The sequence below is a fragment of the Globicephala melas genome, chromosome 11 (assembly GCF_963455315.2).
Source record: "Globicephala melas chromosome 11, mGloMel1.2, whole genome shotgun sequence".
Classification (NCBI taxonomy): domain Eukaryota; kingdom Metazoa; phylum Chordata; class Mammalia; order Artiodactyla; family Delphinidae; genus Globicephala; species Globicephala melas.
In genome coordinates, this window is record NC_083324.2 from 83043340 (window position 1) to 83070643 (window position 27304).

At 40.7% G+C, this 27304-nt stretch overlaps 1 long non-coding RNA gene and 1 pseudogene across 1 annotated transcript in view; both read left to right on the forward strand.

The window, feature by feature from the left end:
* LOC115866085 (uncharacterized) overlaps positions 1-27304 on the forward strand; it is a 41917-nt gene that overhangs the window by 1164 nt on the left and 13449 nt on the right. The window contains exon 3 of the long non-coding RNA XR_009565910.1: positions 150-233. This is a non-coding gene — a long non-coding RNA (uncharacterized lncRNA). The remainder of the gene's footprint in view (positions 1-149; positions 234-27304) is intronic.
* Positions 25623-26152, forward strand: LOC115865999 (AP-3 complex subunit sigma-1 pseudogene; annotated as a pseudogene).

A 27304-nucleotide genomic window follows, 5' to 3' on the forward strand; every position in this document is an offset into this window, starting at 1 on the left:
GAGGCAATAAAAGAATTGATTTTTTAAACGTCTTATGAAGCACACCTCCCCAGATGTTATCTGTAGTTGTTAATAGTATTGGTTAATTTTGGAATGGTGTGGAGAGGCATTAACTTTATACATTTTAGTGTTATTTGACTTTCTTTAAGTTCAGCATACCAAAGGAGATGATGCCTCCCTTAGGAAAAATTGTGAAGCCCCCAGAGTCTGCAACAACCATGTCACCAGCTTAGGTAAGATCCCTTACGCTTTGCCTGCTAAATGATCAACTAGTTGATGTGACAAATTAATTCAGATATCTACCTATGCTATTCATTTGGGTGGCTACCAGCCACATGATGGCTGTTGAGCACTTGAAATATGTCTAGTTTTCATTGAAATGTACTATAATGTAAAATACACACCAAATTTCAAAGATTTAGTGTGAAAAGAAGGTAGAATGTAAAATGTTTCCATAATTTTTTGTATTGATTACATGTTGAAATAATACTTTGGATATATTGGGTTGAATACAAATATTGTTAAAATTAATTTCACTTTTAATTTTTTTAATATGGATACCAGAAAAAATTGTAATTACAGATGTGATTCACATTTGTATCTCACATCTTATTTCCATGGCACCTGGCTGCTCTAAACTATCATTATCCCATTGAATCCTCTCAGTAGCCATGTAGGGCAAATGTTTTCTACTCCCTTTTTTATAAGAATGAGAGGCTAAGTCACAAGTCCAAGATCTCACACAACTAGGCAGTGGTAGACTGAGACTTCAGATCTTCTGACTCAAAGTCCACATGTGGAAAGAGGGAGGTTCTAAAAATATTCCTCTCTCAAGAGACAAAGTTTCCTCAAACCCTCGAAGTACTGGGGAATGTCTCCAAAACATATGCTTTTTGTGTGTTTGTTTTTTGGCCGTGTTGCTTGTGACTTGTGGGATCTTAGTTCCCCCACCAGGGATCTAATTCAAGTCCTGGGCAGTAAAAGTGCGGAGTCCTAATCACTGGACCTCCAGGGAATTCACCATATCCTTTCCTATTGCTTTTGAAGAACAATTTATAAGGAAACAATTTTGCAGATATCTGGAAAAAGTGATAAGTAGTTAATCATTTAATCAGAATTTTTCTCTAGGCATCCAAATATAGTGTCTTATCTTTAGTAAGAAACGATGGGTATTGATAGGGTTAAGTTTATGCAGTGATATTAACTCATATATAATCCTTTAATTTATTGCAGTCTTCCACTATACAAGTTTTGAAAAATTATGGGTATTTTTATGTAATCTTTCTATTAGCCACTTGTAGCTTAGCACAGACTCCGTTGCTGGGCATCATTGTAGGGCTGTGTCTTCTTATCTTGCCCAAGAGCATTTATCAGTTTGTGAAAGAGAAAGGAAGAAAGAAACACAATACTGTATGATAATAGAAAAATAAAGCTAAATCATTTAGCATGGTATAAAGAATAATGATAAAATGTTAATGAAAAGCAATAGAGCCTTTTAAAATTTTGTTTTTACTTATTAAGGCTAAACTAAATTCCCAAGGTTTTCAGCCAGAGTGCAGAAATTGCCTGACTTTTACATGATAATCTCTATCCTTCTGAAAATGGCCAAGGGGAACAAATAATAATTTGTTACATTCTGATTCGGAAAGCTCATGTAAGATCATTTGTAGAGCATCCATTTTACCCAATTCCCCAGCTCTGAATTGTATTCAAATAGTTTAACTTAGGTTTTAGGTTACCTGTGACATGTGCAAGGTTAAAAAAAAAGAGAGTAGGAAAAAATGTTAAAATTCAGTGTATCAGAATTAAGGTTTTTATTGTTAAGATAACATTTTAATAATAGGTAATATGAGACACATAGTAATTTTAAAGATGACTAATCAGCTATAAAAGATAGTTAACAGGTGATTACAAAGCACCAAGGAAATGAAAAGTAAAACACACAATGAGTGCAGTCCATGATGAACATAAACCTTTTACTTAAGCCATTATAATTTCTCTTCTCGTTGTATATTTCATTCTCACTTTAAAAGGGTGGTGTCAGAACAGTGAGTATTGATCCTGAGATGTCCATTATTTACAGAAGACATATTTCGGTCTACTAGTTGTCATTTGTATAAAGTAACTGCTGAATTTTTTTTTTTTTTTTTTTTTTTTTTTTTTTGCGGTACGCGGGCCTCTCACTGTTGTGGCCTCTCCCGTCGCGGAGCACGGGCTCCGGACGTGCAGGCTCAGCGGCCATGGCTCACGGGCCCAGCCGCACCGCGGCACGTGGGATCTTCCCGGACCGGGGCACGAAGCCGTGTCCCCTGCATCGGCAGGCGGACTCTCAACCACTGCGCCACCAGGGAAGCCCCAACTGTTGAATTTTTATGATGGCCTGTCAGTGTTCTTTTCTCAAAACAAGTGCATTCCAGGCAGACATTTTCTTCTTAATCTCTCTTTCATTTGATGTTTATTTATATTTTATTCCTTAAACCCAGACCATTTCTGAAAGGATTTGAACATAGAGAAATATTTCACAAAATCCATAGCAGTAATTTTACAAAAGTTAGTTGGTAAATTTGTATGATGAAAATGAATTGTTGGCTGTGTAAGGAAGGATGGGTGTATTAGGGTTCTCCAGAGAAACAGAACCAATAGGGTATATTTTTTATATATATATATATAAATAAGGAATTGGCTCACATGATTATGGAAGCTGGCAAGTCTAAAATCTGCAGATCCAATGTCTATTTTGAGTCCAAAGACCTGTAGCTGCTGTAGAACCAGGGACCAGTTCAAAGGCTCCCAGGCAGGAAAGTGTGCTCTTGAACGGGGAAGGGGAGGTAGTGAGGTTTTCATTTGATTGAGTCAGGCCCACCCACATTATGGAGGCCAATTTGCTTTACTCAGTTTACTGATTTAAATGTTTATCTCATTCAAAAACACCCTCACAACTTATATATACTACCAAATGTAAAATAGCTAGCTAGTGGGAAGCAGCCACATAGCGCAGGGAGATCAGCTCGGTGCTTTGTGACCACCTGGAGGGGTGGGATAGGGAGGGTGGGAGGGAGACTCAAGAGGGAGGAGATATGGGGATATATGTATATGTATAGCTGATTCACTTTGCTATAAAGCAGAAACTAACACACCACTGTAAAGCAATTATACTCCAATAAAGATGTTAAAAAAAAAAAAAACCACTCTCACAGAAACACTCAGAATAATGCTTGTTCAAATATCTGGGTACCCTGTGGTGCAGTCAAGTTGGCCCATAAAATCAGCCATCACAATGGGCAAGAAAGCCTTGCCTGGACCTTGACTGAGAATTTATTTGGATCCCCTTAGAATGGGAAGGCCTGGGAGTACACTACGGTCCATACTCGGCTGATGGGTTAATAGGAATGTCTTATATGAAGGAGAGAGCAAATTATGTCTTGTGTCTTATTAGTATAAAGGAACCAAAAATTGTTGAGCTTTATGTGTAGGTGAGTGAGTGCAGCTCTGTTTTCTAACAGCAGACCTTGGTTCCTTCTGAGAGCTATGAGGGAAGGATCTCTCTCCTTGACTTGTCAATGGCTATCTTCTCCCTGTGCCTTTTCCCATCATCTTCCTGCTATATGTGTCTATATCCAAATCTCCCCTTTTTGTAAGGACATCAGTCATATTGGATTAGGGTCAGCTATAGACTGAATGTTTGTGCCCCTCCAAGATTCATATGTTGGAACCTAATTCCCAATGTGATAGTGTTTGGAGGTGGGGCCTTTGGACAATAATTAGATCTTGAAGGTGGAGCCCTCATAAATGGGATTAGTGCCCTTATAAAAGAGACCCCAGAGAGCTCCCTCACCCCTTCTACCATATAAGGAAACAGTGAGAACATGGCCATTTATGAACTGAAAAATAGGTCCTCACCAGACGGAATCTCCTGGCACCTTGATCTTGGACTTCCCAGAACCAAGAGAAATAAATGTTTATTGTATAGGCCACGCAGTCTCTGGTAATTTTTTTTTGGCCACGCCGTGCGGCATGTGGGATCTTAGCTCCCCAACCAGGGGTCGAACCCATGCCACCTGCATTGGAAGCACAGAGTCCTAACCACTGGACCACCAGGGAAGTCCCGCTGGTATTTTTATTATACCAGCCCACACTGATTAAGATAGGATCATCCTGATTTTCTCATTTTAACTTGATTACCTTTGTAAAGACCTTGTCTCCAAATAAAGTCACATTGTGAGGTACGCGGCAGTAGGACCTAAGCATAGGAATTTGGGGGGGTACACAATTCAACCCATAACAGAAAGCTTTTCAGCTTTCCCACTCTACCTTTCTCAGCTGCTTGCTCCTCACTTCAGAGTGGGAGTAGCCAGCATATACTCTAGACCAAATGCAAAGCAACTACCTAAGCCATTCTGCAATTTGTGTAATTTTTCCTTTTTATGGTCATTTCATTTCAACTTTATTGTATTTGAAGCAATGCTAAGCAGCTCCTGCATTTTAAAAGGGCTCTCAAGAGGAGAAAACCCCTTTTCTTTGAAAAATCTGTTTATCTTGTTCTCAATGAAAAGAAGTATTTCTAAGTAAGTTTTGATATATGAGGCCCAAATTTAACTTTTGACATTATACGTCACCAATCTCAGGAAGGTCTGTCCTGTTATATTATGTTTTTGAACATATAAAATGTGTTCCAGTAACACATTTGTCAGAAATAATACAGGAGACATAGAATTTTATTCACAGACATTAGGAAATATGAATGAAAATAATAGCATATATTTAAAAAAACAATAAAAATCTTGAGGTAGGGAAAAGGCTTAAGACTGGCTGAAAGAAAAGTGGTCAGACTTGTGTTCAGAAAGGGCAGGAGACCTTCTGGGTAGATGGATTCCCAGTACAGGAAGAAGCCTGGTCAAGTAAGCTACATTATACTTCCCTTCTCAGTAGCTCTTGGGACTAGGTTTCTGTCGGCCAGTAAGAGAACAATTGTTTTCTACTTTGAGGGGAAATTGTACCAGTTAGTAGAGGTTTCAGTTTAGTAAAATATCTCAGATTGCACACAACAGACATTAATTGGTTAACTTCAGGAAAGAAAGGGAAAGTTCATGGAATGGGAAAGGACGAAACCATGGGGACAACTCTGATCAACAGCAGGAGTGCTTAGATTGTGTCTCCAGGATCTTCCCATAGTGCAGTGCAGCTCCAATGACAGTCTGTGCCCCTATGGTCGACCCTTGAAATTCCTAGGAACGAGAATCTGACTGACTCTGCTTGGGTCAGGTGGTCCAATAAGCTCTGGCTTAGACATGTATATGGTGGGAGGTGGTGTGATGCATTGTCCCATAGACATGCCACTTCACCCCACTCCAGGTATAAGGGCTGTTCCTGGAAAACGGTGGATGGCTGCTACCCCAGGAGGTCTCCTTCAGGCATTAAAAAATATAACAAGATCATTAAAGATCACCACACTTTGAGGGTGGGGGTAAAATGACTAAGAAAAAGCGTATGATGGACACTTTGCATTTGAGCCAGGAAAAGACTCTTTAGTTATTGAACTCTAAACCTGTCGGTTACGTCTACTCTGCAAAATAGACAAAAACAGGGATGTTTCTCAGAAAAATGAAACGTGGTGACCAGCCCAGAAAGGGAGTCTGAGTATTGAAAGTGGAAAATGCAAGGGTGTAGTTCAAGTGATCAAAAGTAGCTGAGGCCAAGGAGACTTTGAGGGTCAAGGATATGCTCTATATCTTAGTGTGATGGTGGTTACAAGACTGTATATAGTTACCCAAACTCATTAAACTGTATACTTAACATAAGTGAATTTTATTGTGTGTAAATCATACAATAACGCTAGAAAATAAAACAGGCCAGTTCCTGAGAGAGGCTGCCTGGGTGCTGAAGGAGAATATAGACAGAACCCCTCGCCTGTAGGAGGCTAGAACCAACTTACCTGCCACCAAGTGACTGTGCTTCAGCAGATACCAAAGCAGAAACAGAGCTTGGGCTCAGGAAAAGCTTCAAGTGGCCTAAGAAAATTCAACAAAATTAGCATCGGAGAGCCTGAAACCAAGGACAGGCATCCTTACAGCCAAATAATTTTTAATCCTATCTTAACATTTGTATCTTTTACGCAGCATTTCACATGTGCCATTTCACTTTCATCAGCACAAAAACCTGCAAAGTTAACAAAATTATTTTTTCTATATGCCACAGACAAACTGAACAGTAGGGCTGGTGTCAGAATGTGTGCCAGGTATCGATTTATTTCCTCTCGGCCCCAGATTCACTGTCAAGTTCCAGAGGGAAGATTTTCCCACAAGTTCCGCCAGCACAGCACCACAGCAACTTCTGCCACTGTCCTTTCCATCCTCTCCAATGAGATCTGGATCTCAGAAAGGAGGAAATTCCTTAGATGCTCTATCTCAGCACCCAAGGAAGCAGAGAGAACTCTCAAGAGTGTAATATAAGGAGCAGCCCCTGTTCCTGCATCTAGAACACAGCATCCAAGGCAGACCCCATGCCCCCAGCCGAGATCTAGACCTTGTTGGAGAGGGCATGCCAGTGGCAGGGAGGCCCCTGTGGTGCTGCACCCAGGGAACTGGCTGGAAATCTTCCTTCTGGAACTTGCCTGAGATACACCCTCTAGGGTGCCAGAGGGAGCTATTCCCTGGGAGGTGTCTCCCCTGAGACCAGAGGGGTATTCTACTACAATATTGCCCAAGATGTGGGGGCCGGTGGCACCTGGGAAGCTGCTGGCTGCTGGGTGCTGATGGCCTCTGCAGAATCCTGTCACACGCACTATTGGGTATTAACAGGAAGCTTGGAAATGTAGCTTACTCAGCAAAGTCTCCTTCTACACATGAATCTGCAGGACGGCAGTTGTTCTAACTGGCTGCCACTCCAGTGACTTTGGGATGTGTTGATCCCTGCACACCTGTATGCGCACATAGAAAGACCCTTAATCCCCTTTAGAACTTGCTTCTGACTAAATCCTTACTTCTGACAAGTAGGATGAACACCTTGTTTTAAATCAGATTGTCTTTTCTGTCTCCCTAGGGTAGCGTTTATTATTTTATCCCCAAGAGACTAGATACAGCTTGTTCAAGGCTGTCAGGAAATTTGAAGTCATTCATCTTAGTCTCAGGTCATCTCGTTTAGGCACTGGGCTGTAGGCAGGAAAATTACATGGGACTCTTGAGGCTTGGGTAAGTGCCTAGAAGGGCCGTCATCCTGGGTGAAGCTGCCATCTGAGAAAACTGCTGAGAGTATGAGCTCTAAAGACTCTGCTCTGAAATCCTCTAATATGAGAATGTCAAGAGTTCAGAATTTATTTTCCAGATCAGCAAAGTTACCTTTAGAAACAAAGATTCACTGGCTTTTTCCTGGAAATTTCTTTAAAGATAAATGCACCACCCATGAGGTATTCTTACCCCCAAATTGAATGTGAATTGGAAATCTACTGCCAGTTTAAGGAAATACTGGGGCCAGAAATGTGGTAAGCACCATGGGGATGCCATCAGCGAAGTCCAAAGTATAGGAAATGCTACAGGACAAATGACCTGGTTTCTTAAACAACTAAATGGCAAGATGAGAAGGAGAAAAAAAAAAAAAGCAGAAGGAAGGATTTGTAGAATACAAAGAGACGTAATAACAGGTGCAATACATGGATCTTGTGTGGAATAACCAAATGTCAAAGAAATGAAATAATAAGGGAAATCTGAATGCTGACTGGATATTTTATGATGTTAAGATATTAGGTGTAATAATGGTATTATGTTTTTTACTGTAATGACTTTATCTGTAAATAGTGTTTACCTATTGGATATTTTCTTTGAAATAATCATTGTGGGAAGGAAGCGTAAAGGTATAAGTTAAGCTTTCTAACATGGGCACCATTGACACTTTGAGCCAGATAACTCTCTGTTATGGAGGGCTGCTCTGTGCGTTGTATGCTGTTTAGGAGCATCCCTGGCCTCTACCCACTAGCTGCCGGGAGCACTGCCCAGTTGTGATGATCAAAAATGTCAACAGCCATTGACAGATATCCCCTGTGGGGCAAAATCACCCCCAGTCGAGAGTCTTTGGTGTAAATAAGACAAGATTGGCCTAGTGTTGATAACTGTTGAAGTCAGTGTATATGAATACATGAGGATTCGTTATTCTGTTTCCTCTACTCATATGTGTTTGAAACTTTCAATAATACATCTTTTAAAAATATTAACTTAGGGCTTCCCTGGTGGCGCAGTGGTTGAGAGTCCACCTGCCGATGCAGGGGACACGGGTTTGTGCCCCGGTCCGGGAAGATCCCACATGCCGCGAGGCGGCTGGGCCCGTGAGCCATGGCCGCTGAGCCTGCGCGTCCGGAGCCTGTGCTCCGCAACGGGAGAGGCCACAATAGTGAGAGGCCCGCATACCGCAAAAAAAAAAAAAAAAAAAATTAACTTAAAACGGGTGAAGAGATAGAAATAGTGCAAAGTGCTTGACCATAAAAACCTGGGCAACCACAAATATTTGCACCAATCAATTTTTGGAGACAAAAGACAAATGACAAGCTGAGAGAAAATAGATGCAATGTATTTCACAGGTAAAGGGCTGATTTCTCTAATTTACAGAGTTCTAAAACATTGAAAGAGAAAAAAGACAGAAACTCAATAGAAAAATGGGCAAAAGACAGGAACAGTCAATTCCCAGAAAAAGATATACAAATGGTCCTTGAATATATGAAACAATACTCAACTCTACTCATAAGAAGCTATATGCAAAGTAAAACACTGAGAAACCGTTTCTCACCTATCAGGTTAGCAAATATTCGAAGACTTGACAACATCCTTGTGGTAGGCAGAATTCTAAAATGCCCCCCAGGGACTTACCTGGTGGCTCAGTGGTTGAGAGTCTGCCTGCCGATGCAGGGGACACGGGTTCATGCCCCAGTCCAGGAAGATCCCACATGCCGCGGAGCGGCTGGGCCCGTGAGCCATGGCTGCAGAGCCTCTGCTCCGCAACGGGAGGCCACAACAGTGAGGGGCCCGCGTACCACAAAAAACAAAAAACAACAACAACAAAAAAACCTCTAAAATGCCCCCCACCATGATGTTTGACCTCTGGAGTTATAACCTTGAATAGGTTATGTTATATAGCAAAGACAATTGAATTTTATGAATGTATTTAAGGTCCCAAATCAGTTGTTTTTAAATTAATCAAAAGGGGAATGATCCTGGAGCCCTGACTTAACCAGTGGGTTGCCCTTCAGCAGAAGGTTCAGACCTTTCTTGAAGGTAGAGACATTCTCCTACTGTCCTTTAAGAAGCAAGCCACCATGAGTTTTATAGCCTCAAAGAAATGAATTCTACCAACAACCTGAATGAGCTTGGAGCCAGATTCTTCCCCAGTAGAGCCCTCAGATGAGAACACAGCCTGGCCAACACCTCCTTTAATTCTGTGTAAGACCCTGAGCACAGGGTCCAGTCAAGCTGTGCTCAGATTCTTGACACGAAAACTATAAGATAGTAAATATGTTTCATTTTAAGCCACTAAGATTGTAGCTGTTTGCTACACAGTTTGCTACACAGCAGAAAACTGATAGAACATTCTGTAGGTGAGGCTTGGTGAAAACAGGCACTTTCATACATGGCTAATGGCAGTGCAAAATGATAAAAGCCCTATGGAATTTGGTAATATGCAGCAATGCATTTCTACAGTGTCTATATATGCATTGACTTTTTATATATATATAAATTTATTTATTTTATTTATTTATTTTTGGCTATGTTGGGTCTTCGTTGCTGCGCACAGGCTTTCTCTGGTTGCAGTGAGCGGGGGCTACTCTTCGTTGCAGTGCGTGGGCTTCTCATTGCAGTGGCTTCTCGTTGCAGAGCACAGGCTCTAGGCACGTGGGCTTCAGTAGTTGTGGCACACGGGCTCAGTAGTTGTGGCTTGTGGGCTCTAGAGCAGAGGCTCAATAGTTGTGGCACATGGGCTTAGTTGCTCTGCGGCATGTGGGATCTTCCCGGACCAGGGCTTGAACCCGTGTCCCCTGCATTGGCAGGAGGATTCTCAACCACTGCACCTCCAAAGAAGCCCCACATTGACTTTTGACTTAGCAGTTGCACTTCTGGGAATTTACTCTGAAGATATACCGCTATACATTTATAACAACATGTGCTCAGGGCTTTTCACTATAGCATTATTTATTTATAATACTTAAGTGCTGGAAACAACCTATAATTGCACACCCATGGGAAACAGGTTGAATAATTATGGTTTCTCTACACAGTGTAGTACTATGAAACCATAATAAAAGAATTAGGAAGCTCTTTGAGATGGAGAATTCCTAGAATATATCATAAAATGAAAAGAGTAGAGTAAGAGAGTATATATAGCATTCTACCTTTAGTAAAGAAAGAAATAAGAATATAGGTGTGTGTGTATTTGCTTATTATTTATTAAAAAAGAAACACAGAAAAGCTAAATAAGAAACTGATGAAAATAGAAAATCATTACTTAGGAGAGGGGAACAGGATGGGAGTGAGTCTTTTGAGTCTATATAAAATTTTTGAACTCTCTAAATGTTTTACAAATGCAAAAAAATTAAATCAAAAACTCTATTATTGATGTGGATGTGGCAGTATATAGTGGGAAATGTACCAGTATCTGCAATCTATTTTGAAATGTTTCAAAAATATAAGATACACGGATGGATACAGAGCTGTTTAGATGAATGTGATAAAGTAAATATACTAAAATGTTAATGGTAAATTTAGGCAGTGGGTATACAAGTGTTCACTTTAAATTTTTTTCTGCTGCTCTCTATGTTTGAAAATTTTATAGTAAAATGTTGGAAAAAATTAAATGAAAATGAACGCACAAAAGCAAACCCTAAACTAATTCTAATTGTGCATCAAATTGATAATGTAACCACATAGAGAAAAGAATTAATTCAAGTACGTTTTGAACATAGTACTCCCTACACTCTTAGTGGGATGTATTCAAAGGACAAGAAATGTCAAAGAAATCTTGAACTTTGCTTATTAGGAATCTATGTTGACTCCATGATAAGCAGTCAGTCAGATCTCCCAAGTTAAAGTAAGTACCGGGACAACAGGATTCTTCCTGACATAGCTTGCTTAGATTCAGTTTCAGAATATTAATAACCTTATTCACAATAATTTACCAAACAGTATTCATGGCACATAGTTTCAGGAAGAATCTTTTTACTACCCACTAGGTGGCAGTGCTCTCTAATCTAATTAAAAGCAGGACTTGAATTGGAAAGACTCATTCATCTAACAATCTATATGCTACATTGATTTTCTCACCTATCGAGCAAACTAGATTTTCATTAATAACTATGCAAAGTAACGTTTTTCAGAATTTTAACAACAAAAAAAATAGATCCTATTTCCCCATACATGGGCTATATTAAATCAAATTCAGAATCGCTGGATTGGTGGAGACTTCCAGAAGTCTGCTAGTCCCCTTACCTCCCTTCAAACAGAATAACCTTCTGACTCATTATCTTTTCTCTGCCTGGGAAATAGGACATTTCTCAAAGTTCTGTTCCAATATTTGGCATAAAGTCAAGTGGTTCATTTATTTCTTCATTCATTCTTCATAAGGCAAACAATTTCTGAGCAATTACCATACGCCAGGTAATTTGCTAGGTGTTGGGGGTAGGATGGTGCCCGCAGACACAGTCTGTTGCCCTCAATGATATTACTATCAATTGCCCTGGCAGTTGGCCTTTCTGGAAAAGTGGAAAAGTTGGTGTGGCTCCTAGTAACATGGCTTACTCTGCTCTTTTCAGCTCAAGCAGAGGAAAGATCTTACAACTATAAGAAATGGAGGCCAGTGGGGAAGAACAGATTAGTAAATAATTACAAGGCAACATGAGAAATGCAAGGGAGTAAGTAGAGGGTGCTGTGAAGCCCAAAGGAGGGGGAAAGAGCCCAGCCAGGCTTAGGAGTCGTCAGGAAAAGCTTCCCAGGTGAAGGGGCATCCTAAATTGACTTGTGAAGGATAAGTAGACACTAGATAGGGAGGGGGCAGATGGAATGGGAGAGGGGAAGGGCCATCCAGGTTGCAAAAGTTGGAGGGGGAGGAATAGCATCTTATTCGAATCTGTATCCCCAGTGCCCAACACAATGCCTAGCACGCAGTAGACTTTTGTTAAACATAACTGTCACTCTGATGCTGTCATACCGTGTGACCTTGGATAGATCTGCCACTTCTTCGAGCCCAGGTGTCCTCACTCTGAAGGTGAATAAGATCCCTTGAGGAGATTGTGGAGAGGGAGATAAGAGGGCTCAAGACCTAAGCCTGAGGACCTCAGATACTTAAGAGACAGGCGGAGTAAAAAGAGATAGCAAGGAAGGCTGGGAATCAGCAACGTCAGAGGCGGGAGAAACCAGGCGAGCGTGGTATCTCGGAGGCGAGCATTTAAGAACTTAGCATTGATCGACTGTCAGAAGTCAAGTAATTTAAGAAATAGTCAAAAGTGACCATTAATTTATCGATAAGAAGTTGCCATTAGACTTGGTAAGAAAAGATTCAGTGGCCTGGTGGGTGCAGCGGCCACACTGCAGTGGGTTGAGGCTAGAGTAGCAGGTGAACCCGTGGAGCCAGACAGAAAACTCAAGAAATCTGGCAGTGAAGGGAACATCCAGATAGGAAAACGACTGAACATTTAAACCACGTTTAAATGCTGCTGCAAAGGAGACAGGGAAAGGTCACGGGTAGTAGGGGAGAGGCAGATGAGGCTGTGGGGCAAGGGTGGCATCTGGGAAGGTGGGAGAGCACAGGAAGTAAAGCCTTGTGGACTGGAAGAGGGTCACCCAGAGGTGTACTGAGCTTATTAGACACCCAGAGTGGACCTTCTTTTTATTTTATGAGACTTTGCCTTTTTAGAGCAGTTTTAGATTCACAACAAAATTGAGCGGAAGGTACAGAGATTTCCCATATAATCCTCCCTGCCCCAGACACGTGTATAGCTTCCCCCATGATCAACATCCCCACCAGAGTGGTACATTTGTTACAATTCATGCGCCTTCGCTGACACATCTTTATCAGCCAAAGTCCATAGTCCCTTAGGGTTCACTCTTGCTGGAGTACATTCTGTGGGTTTGGACAAATGTACGATGACATGTAGACATCTTTATAATATCACACAGAGTATTGTCACTGCCCTAAAAGTCTTCTTTGCTCCACCTATTTACCCCCTTCTCCCCCACAATGCCTGGCAACCCCTGATCCTTCTACACTCTCCAGAGTTTTGCCTTTTTCAGATGTCATATAGTTGGAATCGTATAATATGTAGCTGTTTCAGATTGGCTTCTTTCACTTAGTAATATGCCTTTAAGCCTCTTCCGTGTTTTCTCCTGGCTAGATAACTCATTTTGTTTCAGTGCCGAATAATATTCCTCTGTCTGGATGTACCACAGTTTATTTAGAGTGGATCATTTTTTTTAAATTGAAGCATAGTTGATTTACAATGTGTTAGTTTCAGGTGTACAGAAAAGTGATTCAGGTATTCTTTTTCAGATCCTTTTCCATTAGAGTTTATTACAAGATATTGGATATGCTTCCCTGTGCTATACAGTAGATCCTTGTTATCTATTTTATATATAGTAGTGTATATCTGTTAATCCCAAACTAATTTATCCTTCCCTCGCCCCTTTCCCCTTTGGTAACCCTAAATTTGTTTTCTATATCTGTGAGTCTATTTCTGTTTTGTAAATAAGTTCATTTGTGTAATTTTTAAAAATCCTACATATGTGATATCATATGATATTTGTCTTCCTCTGTCTGACTTATTTCACTTAGTATGATAATCTCTACTTCCATCCATGTTGCTGCAAATGACATTATTTCTTTCTTTTTTATGGCTGAGTAATATTTCATTGTGTATATGTACCACATCTTCTTTACCCATTCATCTGTTGATGGATATTTAGGTTGCTTCCATGTCAGGCAATTGCAAAGAGTACTGCCATGATCATTGGGATTTGTGTATCTTTTCGAATTAGAGTTTTCGTATTTTCTGGGTATATGCCCAGGAGTGGGATTGCTGGATCACATGGTAACTCTATTTTTAGTTTTTTAAGGAACCTCCATACTGTTCTCCATAGTGGCTGCACCAATTTACATTCCCACTAACAGTGCAGGAGGGTTCCCTTTTCTCCACACCCTCTCCAGTGTTTATTATTTGTAGACTTTTTGATGATGGCCATTCTGATCCGTGTGAGGTGACAGCTCGTTGTAGTTTTGATTTACATCTTAGAGTGGGTCATTTTTAACACATTATTTTCAGGAATCATGAAATGAAACAAATAATTAAATGGGCAGAAAGTAAAAATTTTCTCTTATTGAACTTTGTACATATGTGAGTAAAAAAAATTTTAATTAAAAAAATTACAGTACAAAGAGGGAAAAGTAATGCATTAATACTTCTGTATTACATGCAAAGGTACAATTTAGGAAGAATACTGAATTGTACCACTGATGTGGATATGTTCTTTAGTCATTCTCCAGTTTTAAACAATTAATTTTAAAAGAAGAAATGTCAGTTTTAAAGAGTTTACTCAAATTCAGTAAAATATTTCAAGTATGAACTAAAATTTGTACTTACCAAACAAAAATACCACACTTTTCAGTTTGCACTGTTCATTGTCTTATGTTTTAAACACATAAAAATCCCAAATGGTCAAATATACAATGACAGAATTGAAGTAACTCAAGTTCTGTTTCTCCACCTCTACAATCAACGTGCCATCATTTATTCTGAATCTAGTGTTTAGAAGCAAGACTGTAATATGCCACGGACTAGAGACAGGAACTGTACCTAAAGGGAACTCCAGTGATTCCACTAGAAACAGGACTCTCCAAAGCAACTGTCTGTGGCTGAGGCTGGGTGTATTGGATGCCCACTCTGTGGCTGGGAGTTCTCTGAACTACTTTCCGGCTAGAATATAATGTTTATTAAAGAAGGAGTAATAAAAATGTGTTCATTTCAAGCTTACACATATATTATGCAAACTCAACAATAAGTGCGTTAATTGTTTAGAACTGACTAGCAAAAGAGTTTTTCCAGCAAGGAGTATTTTATCTGAGATTGTTTAGCATTGCCAATGTTTGGGGATGGTTAAAAGCAGACCAACCAAGCGGTTTTGTTTTTAAATAGCTACAGACAACACATCCTTCATGGCCTGCACCTGGGCAACGGCACCTCCCCCTCCCCCTTGGTAGGCCACTGAGATTCTGTCCTTGTGGTAGAAGGAAAGCCAAAGGAGGCTTAGCAAGGTGGTAGGAGCAACGCCATCTGTGAGATAAGGGGAAGCTGACGCGGGTGGTGATTGTAGCAGAAAGTGCACTATTAAGGCTCGCACAGATTGGAAGAGGCACCGAAGGAGGTGGGATTATGTTGCACGAAGGGGCAGGATCCAGAAATAGCGTAGGAGACCACCTCAGCAGCTGACCAGTCACTCTGGGTCCCAGGACTTCTAAAACCGGGGTGAACAGCAGGCCTCAGATAATTGGTTGGATAATCTGAATTCACATAAGCATTTGTCCTCACTAAGAGAGCGTTTGATTGGGTGGGTGTGCCAGTATTCACTGTAATGGGCATCCCTGTTAGGAAGAGTTCCACTGTACCCTCTCGGAGGAGGGGGACGGGGGAGGAAGAGGAGGCTCTGCCTTTCCCCCGGCTACTTTTGACTCCTGGCCGGGCAGCAGCATTGGCTTCTCGGCAAATGGCGCAAACCACAAACGATTTACGAGGAAAATGCTTTGCCTGGGGCTACTTTCCTCAGAAAGGTCTAAGGGCTTTGCCCTTAGAGTACAGAGCTCGGGAGAGTGCTCTTCAGCACAGGGGAAATAGTTTGAAATAGCTGCTGTGAAGAGTGAGACAGAACTGAAAGGAAATACAGGATGAAGGACCCAGAGGAGGTTGAAGACCACAAGTTCCTTTTGCTAAAGCTTGGAGTCATTTTTTCTGTTACGACCTCAGTGGGGAGGGAAGGCAGATTGTTACTGTTCTGTAAACCAAGGGCTGGGAAACTTTTTTTCTGTGAAGGGCCAGATAGTAAATATTTTAGGCTTTCCCTATTGCATAGTGTTTGTTTTTACAACCCTTAAAAAACATAAAAACAATTCATAGCTCTCAGGAAGGACAAAAATAGGCCATGGGCCCAAATTGGCCTGAGGACCATAGTTTGGTGAACTTTGCTCTACATAGTTGACACATTCTTGAACTGAAAAGAAATCACAAGCAATCTGTTAGAGATAATGAAGTTACTTCTACTGTTCTAAGGCTATTTTCTTGCAAGAGACTTGGTAAATCATTTTGAAAGGGGTGTGTGAAAGACTCATTTTCTTTCTACCTGTGTGAAAGAGAAGTTATATTTTTATTGCAAGACGAGAAATTTAAGCAAAAACATCTCTGCCCTTTGGCCTCCTCTCTCCCTTCAGTGTGCATTGTGTATCTGCATTATGCATCAACCAAACCTCCCCCATTGCTCAACTGTAAAGGGCAACATTCTCCCAGTATCAACAAGATACTCCTTAAAAGACAGCATTCTTTCTTGGGCTTGTAAGAGGTCACATGACCCACACTGATGCCGCTTAGATCTGGATTATGTAAACTGTCAATAATATGTCATTTGATGTACAGCCCTCTGTCTCAAAAAACTTATATACCTGTGCCTCGACTTCTAACAGGTAGAACAGTTCTCAGAGCTTTCTGAGATGCTCTTCCCAGGTGATAATCCTCAAATTTGGCTAGCATAAAATTTCCCATTTCTTTTTTGGATCGACTGATTAATTTTTCATCGACATGAGTGAAAAAGAAAAGGGACAAGTGGGTAAGCAAGGTACGATTAAATAGGCTTTGAAAAGAGCTAAGGCAGGTGCCCTCAAGTGAAAGGAGAATTAGGGGAAGTTATATGATGCCTTATTTGTGTCATTGATTTGCTCAATACATCTTTATTTCTTTGGGGAATTTATAGGTTAGATATGAAACAGATTTTCGGAAAATGCACTGAAAAACAATTCAGTGAAAAGAAGAAAATATACCCCATGATTTAGGACTCCAAAAGTGTTAAGAAAAGTAGAAACATAAGCTCCAGTCTAAATTGTGAATAATCTCAGTGAGAATGAAGAGAGAAGAGAGCCATCTGAAGAACCATTGTGAGTACAAAGAGTTTTCCTAGGAGTTCAGCATTTTTAAAGATTTATACAAAAGATGAAAGACAGAGTACATTCCTCAAAATGAATGCAACGTTAGCAAAAGCCTACATGAACAGTGTTTGAAAAGCTAAAACCTAGAACAAACTGAAAGTTATATACTCCCCCTTAAGAAGCTGAAGGTTTTGGTTAGAAGTTGTGGTGGGATTGAGTGCAGGTAGTGATTAGCCTGGGTCAGGACCAGCTGCGTATTTGGGGGACCCAGTACAAAATGAAAGTGCAGGTCCCCTTGTTAAAAAATTATGAGTAGTTTTAAGATGGCGACAGCAGAGCAGTAAACCGAGCAAAGGGCCCTTCTGAGTGACTGCTCAGGTACACATTTAGGAAGCAGGCCCTGGGCTGAGGACGTAAGACTGATCTAACCCTGCCTCGGCCAAGCCATCTCAGCTTCAAGGTTCTCCAGGGAGCCATGCAAGACACAGCATATAGGATACTACACCAGGTGCCCCTTCATTCTTAGTGGGTTCCTATAACTGTCTCTGCAGGGCTGTCCGGTAAACTCAGCTACAGGACACAATTGAGGCTCAGGACAGAAATCTTTCTTCCAGGCAGGAACTGAGAATGCCTGAGGGTTTATGTAAATAGAAGCGAGAAAAAGAGCAAATGACTGAAGGCACCAACTAAGCTAGAGAGAAAAGCCAACTCTAATGACCTCTCCCTCTGGCAGAAGCATCCTGTTCACTATTTCTGACTCCAGATCCGTAGCAGCCTCCTCTAGGAGGCGAACAAAGTTGGAGGTGAGAAAAGGACCTTCTCCAGTCCCCTCACCCCATCCTGAGGGAAAGGGCTTTTAAAAGTACATTTGAATTGAAAAAGAAACAGAAAAAGCAGTATTCTTTGCTGCTTTTATGGAGTAAGCATAAATGCTGAGATAACAATAAGCAAGGAAAATAGCCAATTGTTTTTCTTCTTCTTTTCTGTAAAGCTAGGTTTAGTAATCTGCAAAGTTTTAACAAAGAAAAAAATGGAAACAATAAAAGAGTGTGTAAGAGCATCAGATAATAATACAGATGTGTTAAATGAATTTAAGTGTCTGGAACTAGACAAAATGCATTCCTGGGATACTGTAGGAATTGGTACATGTGTGCTGAGTCACTGTAATTACTCTTTGAGGAATCGTAGGACGCGTACGGAGAAACAAAAAAAAACTGGGGGAAAAATCTCAAATTTTCACAAAAAGAGGAAAAAATTTAATTCTCAAACCAGGGACTGGTAATGTCAAACCCAAGTTCATGTGCCCAATGCACAGTGAGGCCAAACAAACCAAAATGTCGAAGTTTGGAGCAGAGAAAGGTTGGAGTTTGGAGCAGAGAATGGTTTATTGCAGGGCCAAGGAAGGAGAACGGGTGGCTGTGCTCAGAAGACCCAAACTCTTTGATGGTTTTCAGGGAAGTTTTTAAAGGCAACATTTGGGGTGCTGGCTGCAGGGTGTATGACTTTCTTCTGATTGGTTGATGGTAAGGTGACAGGATGGTGCTTCAGGAATCTCAATCATCAGCCTTCTGGTTCCAACCAGTCTGGGATCTCAGTAAGTAGTTACCATCCTCTCCCTAGGTGGGGGCCTTAGTTCCTGTAGAACAACTCAAAGATGTGGGTCAGATTGTTATGTATGTCCCTTGAGGAGGAACTAGGACTCTGTTTTATCACAGCATTATTGTTTCTTCACTGCTTTTCCTTTGTTCCTGCATTCCCTTACTTAGTAACTGCTTGAATCTGCCCTTTGGAACTCAGAGAAGGTGTAGCTGAAGGCTTTTTTTCCTACAAACAAGAAACGGGGAACATGAAAAGGCTTTGGTACCCAGGAGGGCCCTCCAACACATCCCCCCCCACCCCCCCGCTCAATTTCACTAAATTTGAAATTTAAATGTTTGGTAAAATCATGAATAAACACCACTATACAAATAGTTTGCAAAGACTTATGTAAGAATGAAATGATGATAGAAGTCCTATTATGTGTCTGTAAACAGATCTTTTCAATCCAGTCTATTTTTAAAAGGGGGCATGGTGGGGTACAGTTGTGGTGGCAGATTGATTGAATAAAACAGAAATTACAGCAAAATGATGAGCAGAATCTATCATATTGTCCTTGGGAACAAGATGAAGAAATGTTGACAGACGAATCAGCAGTTTGAACCATCCAAACAGTGTTGATGAGTTAATATATCAGAGTCAACTTGTCTGGGTGGCATCTTTACAAGGGTTTACCCATCACTGTCTTATTTGGCACCTTTCTCAGTGTTAAAAAATAAAATTCAACCAAAACATTTGAGGATCTAATAGCCTTTATTAAGCGATTCATGAATCCAGCAGCATCCCATTTAGCAAGTAGAATCGCACTTGGAGGAGTGGTACAAAATAGAAGGCTTTTATAGAAAGGATGGTGGAACAAGAAAGTCATTAGCAAAAGAAAAGAATGGGTTCTTTGGGACAAGGACTTCTTCTTAGGGTTGGGTGGGGAGTGGGCTGTGGTAAGCAAGGGTCTTTATCATGCAGACTACCTTTCTTTCCTCTGGGGCGGAGTGGGGGAATGGAGAGGCCCCAGACAAATTACCTCTTTGGTATCATGGGCTTTAACACAAGTGATTTCATTTTGCACCTGTGGTATTCTCTTTAATGTCAGTAATTTACATGTTGGCACAGAAAGTGTGCTTACAAGGTTTAACGATTATCCCTAACTAGAAGGGATAGTTAACACAATGGCTTAGCTAAAGATTCCCAACTATCTTCACAGCTGGAATCTCAATCCCAAATCAACAGGTTGACATTTTATCTAGAAAAAATGTAAAGAGATGTTTTTAGGTTAAAAAAAAAATGTGCAAATACAGGAAGGAGGAGACCAGACTTGGTAACAACTCATAAAACAACACAAAACAAAAATGTAGAAGGTTTGATTGTTTATGGGTTAAAGTGAACCATCTCTACACTCTAGCTGTTGAAAAAGCGCATATTGCTTTCGGCCAAATTATCAGAAACACAATAATCATTTATTGAGACGGAGTTAGGAGCACTGGCTCTGGAACTAGATTGTCAGTGTTCAAGTACTAGCTCTGCTACATTGGGTGACCTTGGACAAATTATTTAATCTCTTTGTGTCCTTGATCCTCCATTTAAAAAATGAGGGTAAGTAAAAAAAAAAAAATAAAATAAATAAAATAAAAAAAAAAAAATAAAAAAATGAGAGTAAGAATAAAGCACACTTAATAGGGTTCTTTTGAATACTGAAAGATAATACATGTAAAACAGGGTAGCACTCTATACATGTTAGCTGTTATTGTTCTGTTCTGGGCACTTTACAAACTCTGTTTGCATGTATTTGTGTGTGGCTTTTATTTAATTGCATGTATTTATTGAAAAATAAATATTAAATATTAAAATAGGACTAGAACTTCCCTGGTGGTGCAGTGGTTGGGAATCCGCCTGCCAGTGCGGGGGACATGGGTTTGAGCCCTGGTCCAGGAGCATCCCACATGCTGCAGAGCAACTAAGCCCGTGTGCCACAACTACTGGGCCTGCGCTCTAGAGCCCGCGAGCTACAAGTACTGAGCCCGTGTGCCACAGCTACTGAAGCCTGTGCGCCTGGAGCCCGTGCTCTGCAACAAGAGAAGCCACTGCAACAAGAAGCCCGCGCACCTCAACGAAGAGTAGCCCCCTCTCGCCGTAACTAGAGAAAAGCCTGTGCGCAGCAACGAAGACCCAATGCGGCCAAAAATAAATAAATAAAATTTTAAAATATATATATTAAAACAGGACTGAAAGATATACACTGGGGGCTTCCCTGGTGGCGCAGTGGTTGAGAGTCCGCCTGCCAATGTAGGGGACACGGGTTCGAGCCCTGGTCCAGGAGGATCCCACATGCCATGGAGCAACTAAGCCTGTGTGCCACAACTACTGAGCCTGTGCTCTGGAGCCTGCGAGCCACAACTACTGAGCCCACGTGCCACAACTACTGAAGCCTGCGTGCCTAGAGCCTGTGCTCTACAACAAGACAAGCCACTGCAAAGAGAAGCCCGTGCACCACAATGAAGAGTAGCCCCTGCTCGCTGCAGCTAGAGAAAGCCCGTGCACAGCAACGAAGACCCAATGCAGCCAAAAAATAAATAAATAAATTTATAGAAAAAATAGATATACACTGAAAAATTCTTCCTTGATTACCAGACCTTCTCCCCAGAGATAAACCATTGCTCAGAGTTTCTTGTGTACCTTTCATTATTACGTACAAATGGATACATAAGACTACTATGTTCTGTAGCTTGCTTCTTCCCTCATATATACTGTGTATCTTGGAGACTCTCGTATCAGCACACATTGATTTACTCCATTCTTTTTTAAGCTTCATAGTATTCCATTGTGTGAGGTACCATAATTTGTTTACCCTGTCCGCAAATCAGGGTCATTTATGATTATATGCAGTCTTCTGCTTTTACAAACAATGCTGCTGTGGCTTCTCTTACAGCTCAGATGCTGGAGTCAGATTGACTGGGTTTAAATCCCAGTGCTGTCACTTATTTACTCTGTGACCATGTCTTAGCTTCACCAGCCTTAACTTCCTCAAGTGTAAAATGGTGATAATAATAGTGCCAAACTCATGGGGTTCTTGTAAGGATTAAATGTAAAGCACCTTAGTGCATAGTAAGCTCTCAACAAACATAAAATGCTGCTATTTTTTAGTTTCCAACGTTATTTACATTTGAGTTTCTCTGTAGGGTGAATTCTTAGAAGTTGAATGGCTAGATCCAAGGGTGTTTATTTAAAATTGATAGATAATGTCAACTTATTTCTGTGTTGGATAGTCTCTTTCTCCTCTAAATGTACACTGCCTTTCACCACTCTGCTTGGTACCCCAGGAGGCTTACCTCCATGAAGACTCTTATCAGCAGTGCCTTTGCCCACCAACTTCCAATCAGGTTCCCTGTGATAAACACTAGCACCAGATGGAAGGGCAGGAGAAAGGAGCTCCAGGCTTGTTAGGCAGTGGCTGCATTCCTTTTCCAGAAGCCTGTTTGACAACTCCTCCGCAGTGGCTACCGCTCCCTCCTCTTGCCGGTTCAGGCCTGGTGGCAACCACTTCCTGCAGCTGCCTGTCCTTGGGTGCTTCGCCAGCCCTGATACGTTCCCTCAACCCTTACATCTCTATAAATAATCTTTTCGTTAATCTTCCTTCAGTTACCCTCTTAACATGCCATCTGACTGGTACACTAGCCAATTTACACTCTCTCTAATAAACTGAGAATACTTGTTTCCCCATACTTTTGGCAGTACTGTCATGCCAAACGTTTTTTGAGCTTTTACTTAGCATTTACCCTTATTTCTTTATTTTTTCTGGGCACCGATGTTGTTATTTATCTTTTATCACAGATAGTTTTTCCTGTTGAGCTTCAGTTTCTTAAAGGCCATTGCATAAGTATGATCTCAGTCCCTTCAGGCTGCTATAACAAAATACCACAGACTGGGTGGCTTATAAACAGTAGAAATGTATTTCCTACAGTTGTGGGGGCTGGGAAGCCCAAGATCAAGCCCAGTCAGCTGGCAGATTCTGTATCTGGTGAGAACCAGCTTCCCGGTTCATGTGTGTCTTCACATGGTAGAAGGGGCGAGGGAGCCCTCTAGGGTCTCTCTCTCTCTTTTTAAAAAAAGTGAGGTATAGTTGATGTACAATATTACGTAAGTTTCAGGTGTACAACATAGTGATTCACAATTTTTAAAGGTTATACTCCATTTATAGTTATTATAAATTTTTGGCTATACTCCCTCTGTTGTATTATATATCCTTGTAGCTTATTTATTTTATACATAGTAGTTTGTACCTCTTAATCCCTTACCTCTATCTTGCCCCTCCCCCCCTTTCATCTCCTCACTGGTAACCACTCATTTGTTCTCTGTATCTGTGAATCTGTTTCTATTTTGTTGTATTCACTAGTTAGTTTATTTTTTAAATTCCACATATAAGTGGTATCGTACAGTATTTGTCTTACTCTGACTTATTTCACTTAGTATAATGCCCTCCAAATTCATCCATATTGCTGCAAATGACAACATTTCATTCTTTTTTATGGCTAAGTAGTATTCCATTATGTATATATACCACTTCTTCTTTATCCATTCATCTGTTCATGGACACTTAGTTTGCTTCCATATCTTTGCAATTGTAAATGATGCTGCTGTTAACGTTGGAGTGCATGTATCTTTTTGACTTAGTATTTTTGTTTTTTTTGGATAAATACCCAAGAGTGGAATTACTGAGTGATATGGTAGTTCTATTTTTATCTTTTTGAGGAACCTCCATACTGTTTTCCATACTTGCTGTACCAATGTACATTCTTACCAACAGTGTACAAGGGTTCCCTTTTCTCCACATCCTCGCCAACATTTGTTATTTTTGGTCTTTTTGATGGTAGTCATTCTGACAGGTGTGAGGTGATATCAAATTGTGGTTTTGATTTGCATTTCTCTGATGATTAGTGAGATTGAGCTTCTTTTCATGTGCCTGTTGGCCATCTGTATGTCTTCTTTAGCGAAATGTCTGTTCAGGTCTTCTGCCCATTTTTTAATTGGTTTTTGTTTTGTTTTTTTTTAACTTTAGTTATATGAGCTGTTTATATATTTTGGATATTAACCTCTAGGGTCTCTTTTTTTTAAAATTTCTTTTATAAGGGCACTAATCCCATTAATGAGGGCTCCACCCTCATGACTTAATCACCTCCCAAAGGCCCCCACCTCCAAATATCATCATGTTGGGGGTTAGGTTTCAACATATGAATTGGGGGGGGGGGGCTACAAACATTGAGTGTATAGGAAGATAAATATTTCCTCAATATTGTATTAGTTAAGTTTTCAGAAGGCCAATTAAGAATATCACAAAAGTCAACCAAAATTATTTTAAGAATTATTGGAGACTCTAATACTTTAAAATATTATATGCTATAAGGAATCGTTATAAATTCTGTTGGGTGTGATGATGACACTGTTGGTAGGTTAAAAATAAAAAGTCCTTATCTTGGGCTTCCCCGGTGGCGCAGTGGTTGAGAGTCCGCCTGCCAATGCAGGGGACGCGGGTTCGTGCCCCGGTCCAGGAAGATCCCACATGCCGCAGAGTGGCTGGGCCGGTGAGCCATGGCTGCTGAGCCTGCGCGTCTGGAGCCTGTGCTCCGCAACGGGAGAGGCCACAGCAGTGAGAGGCCTAGCGTACTGCAAAAAAAAAAGAAAAAAGAAAAAAGGCCTTATCTTTAGAGATATCCTCAAAACACTTGTACGTGAGATGATATGATATCTATCTAGATTTTTTTTAATTTTTATTTATTTATTTTTATTGGAGTATAATTGCTCCAGAATATTGTGTTAGTTTCTGCTGTATAGTGAAGTGGATCAGCTATACGTATACCTATATCCCCTCCCTCTTGGACCTCCCTCCCACCTCCCCACCCCCCTCCCCCCACAGATATCTAGATTTACTTTAAACTACTCCAGATAAATAAAAAATAGAGTGTGAGGAATACATGGACCAAGACTGGGAAAATGTTGATAACTGTTGAAAGTAGGTGGTGTTTCATTATATCCACTTTTTTCCATTCTATACCCATTTATTATCCCCACTCCTATTTGTATGAAAATGTTCAAAGTAAGAAGTAAACAAATGGGAATTCCCTGGTGGTCCAGTGGTTAGGACTCTGCACTTTCACTGCTGGGGGCTGGGGTTCGATCCCTGGTCTGGGAACTAAAATGCAAGCTGTGTGGTGAGGCAAAAAAAAAAAAAAAAGTAAACAAACAAGAAAAGTCCATAGCAATAACAAAAGGTAACTAAGAAATTCAAATAGGGGAAAGAATGGCCAGCACAGTCCCCAGGAGAGGCTCTCTAGCCTGCCTCAGCCCCTGGCTCTCAGCATCCGCCGGACCAGCCCTGCTCAGCCCAGGCGAGATAAAGGCAATCCTCATTTTCAGCACCCATGGTGCTGGGCTGCACCCTGCAGGCCTACAAGCCCTGTACTTGCCCATCCTTGAGAAGGAGCCGAGAGTCAGCGACAGAGATATCAGTGGTTAATGGGTAGGGGGATCTCACACGGTGCTGGAACGACACCCCAACTGTGTGTGGCGGACGATGGGCAGGACATGGCAGTAGTCTTCGTTCCCGGGGGAAGAGAGAGGTTACCAGTTACAGGGGGAATTGACTTAGGGTTGGCTTACCAGTTACCGGGGAAATAGCAGAGGGACATACCTCTCATTGCCCCTTTGATAAACTAACAAGGTGTAGATGTTCTGATCTAAGATAAGAACAGTGACTAGCTGGCGCCGGTGCAAGTATGTAGGAAGGTCAGTCATGTGAGTAGGGTGTAGGTGAAGCAGGCGCCGGTGGAGCAGGTAATGTACAGAGAGCGAGAGAGCAGCCAGCTTGAGTGGCCTAATCATACACATGGGAACTTTCCAAGTTCTACCAGCCCTATGGTAAAGATACGCAACAGCAAATCATCAGGAGGCTTTCCATTTGGTACCTAAGAGAGATGAAAATGTAATTTCCTAGAAGGAGGATTATTAATTGTAGGATCTAATGACAAACTGACATGTAGACATTATATAACATTATATTTTGTCTTCCATGTGGATTCTTCAGAGAGTGAACTTGGCATTTTAGATCTAATTCAAGTATTTTGGAACATTAGATAAGTGTTTTTGAAAGTGTCTGTGAACTGGTTTTAATTTTCCATGTAGACAGGAATAGAAATGGTGATGGGAGTAATGATACTAGAGACCAATATGAATGAGATTATTACATAAATTGATGCACAAAATAAGCTGAAGATCTCTGAGACTCGCATAGCAGGAGCTCCAAGCTGTACTATATGTATCAGATGTAAAAAAAAAAAAAGAATCTTCCTGTGATCCAAGAAATGTCAATGGTGGTGATATAAGTATAAATGTGCCAAACCTGCCTTCTTTCAGATAAAAAATTTAAAAGGTTACTCCCAGGTAAAATCCAGAGGGAAAAGTCATCTAAGTTTACCATTCACTTGTTCACCCAAAATAGGGGAGAGTCTTAGCTTTTGCTCTTGGATTGAAGCCAAGGTACTATATACAAGTTGTACAAAATTAGTATGTGGAGTTCAATGTTGCTTTCCTTGCTCGGTGATTTTAAAGAAATTGAGTAGTTCCTGTATGATTTTTTTTTTCCTTTTCTAAACTGCATTTCTATGCCCACCAAGGGCATGTTCTAGTATTGGCTACTGTAGTATTCAATATTTCAAAAAGTGTTTGAAACATTTCTTTAACTATCAAAACCCAAAACCTTGGCGTTTGAATGGGTATCAAGTGCAGCATTCCTTAATTCTTTCTGCTATTTGTCACAATTGTTATTTAAAGAACCAAATATGTATTGCATGAAGACATTGTACCCTTTTTCCCTTAGTTAAAATAAATGCCAAGGTACCTGGAAAAATAATTCAAGTGAACAATTCAGTAAGTCCATATCTCAGTATGATCTGCATTCCATTAGGTATGACTATGAACATTTAATCAAAACTTTGCAGTTGTAATTTTATGTTCACATTGTATTTGAATACCTCCCAATATTTTTGAAAGAAATCTTTCAAACACACGTATATGGCCTGTCCACAGATTTCTCATGCTCTTTTTATTTTGAAAAATTTCAACTATACATGAAAATGGAAAGACTAGTACTGTGAAAGCCTGTATACCCTCTACCCAGATTTAACAGCCATGTTTTTGATCTCTCTGCATATAGCTTTTTTTAACTGAACAATTTGCAATTCTTCGTGACACTTTTGCTCCATTTCTTCCCTTTCCTCCTGAGCTTTTCATTGTCCCTGCTCAGAACCCTTCACCAATTCCGCTTGCCGCTTGCCCCTTGAACCAGGCATTCTAAATGACTCCAGCTCCATCCTTTGTCTTCAATTAAGCACTAAAACATTTTGTCGCTTATTAAAGGAATATCAGGCATCAGTAAGAGGATGGAGAAAATCTGCTTTGTGTGGGATAACTCAAGAGAATGTTCTGGCCTTTGGGTGTTGACTGAAAAACCATACCCCGAAGCTATTCAGAGGAAGGAATGTAGGTAAAAAGCAAAAATGATTTTGCATGT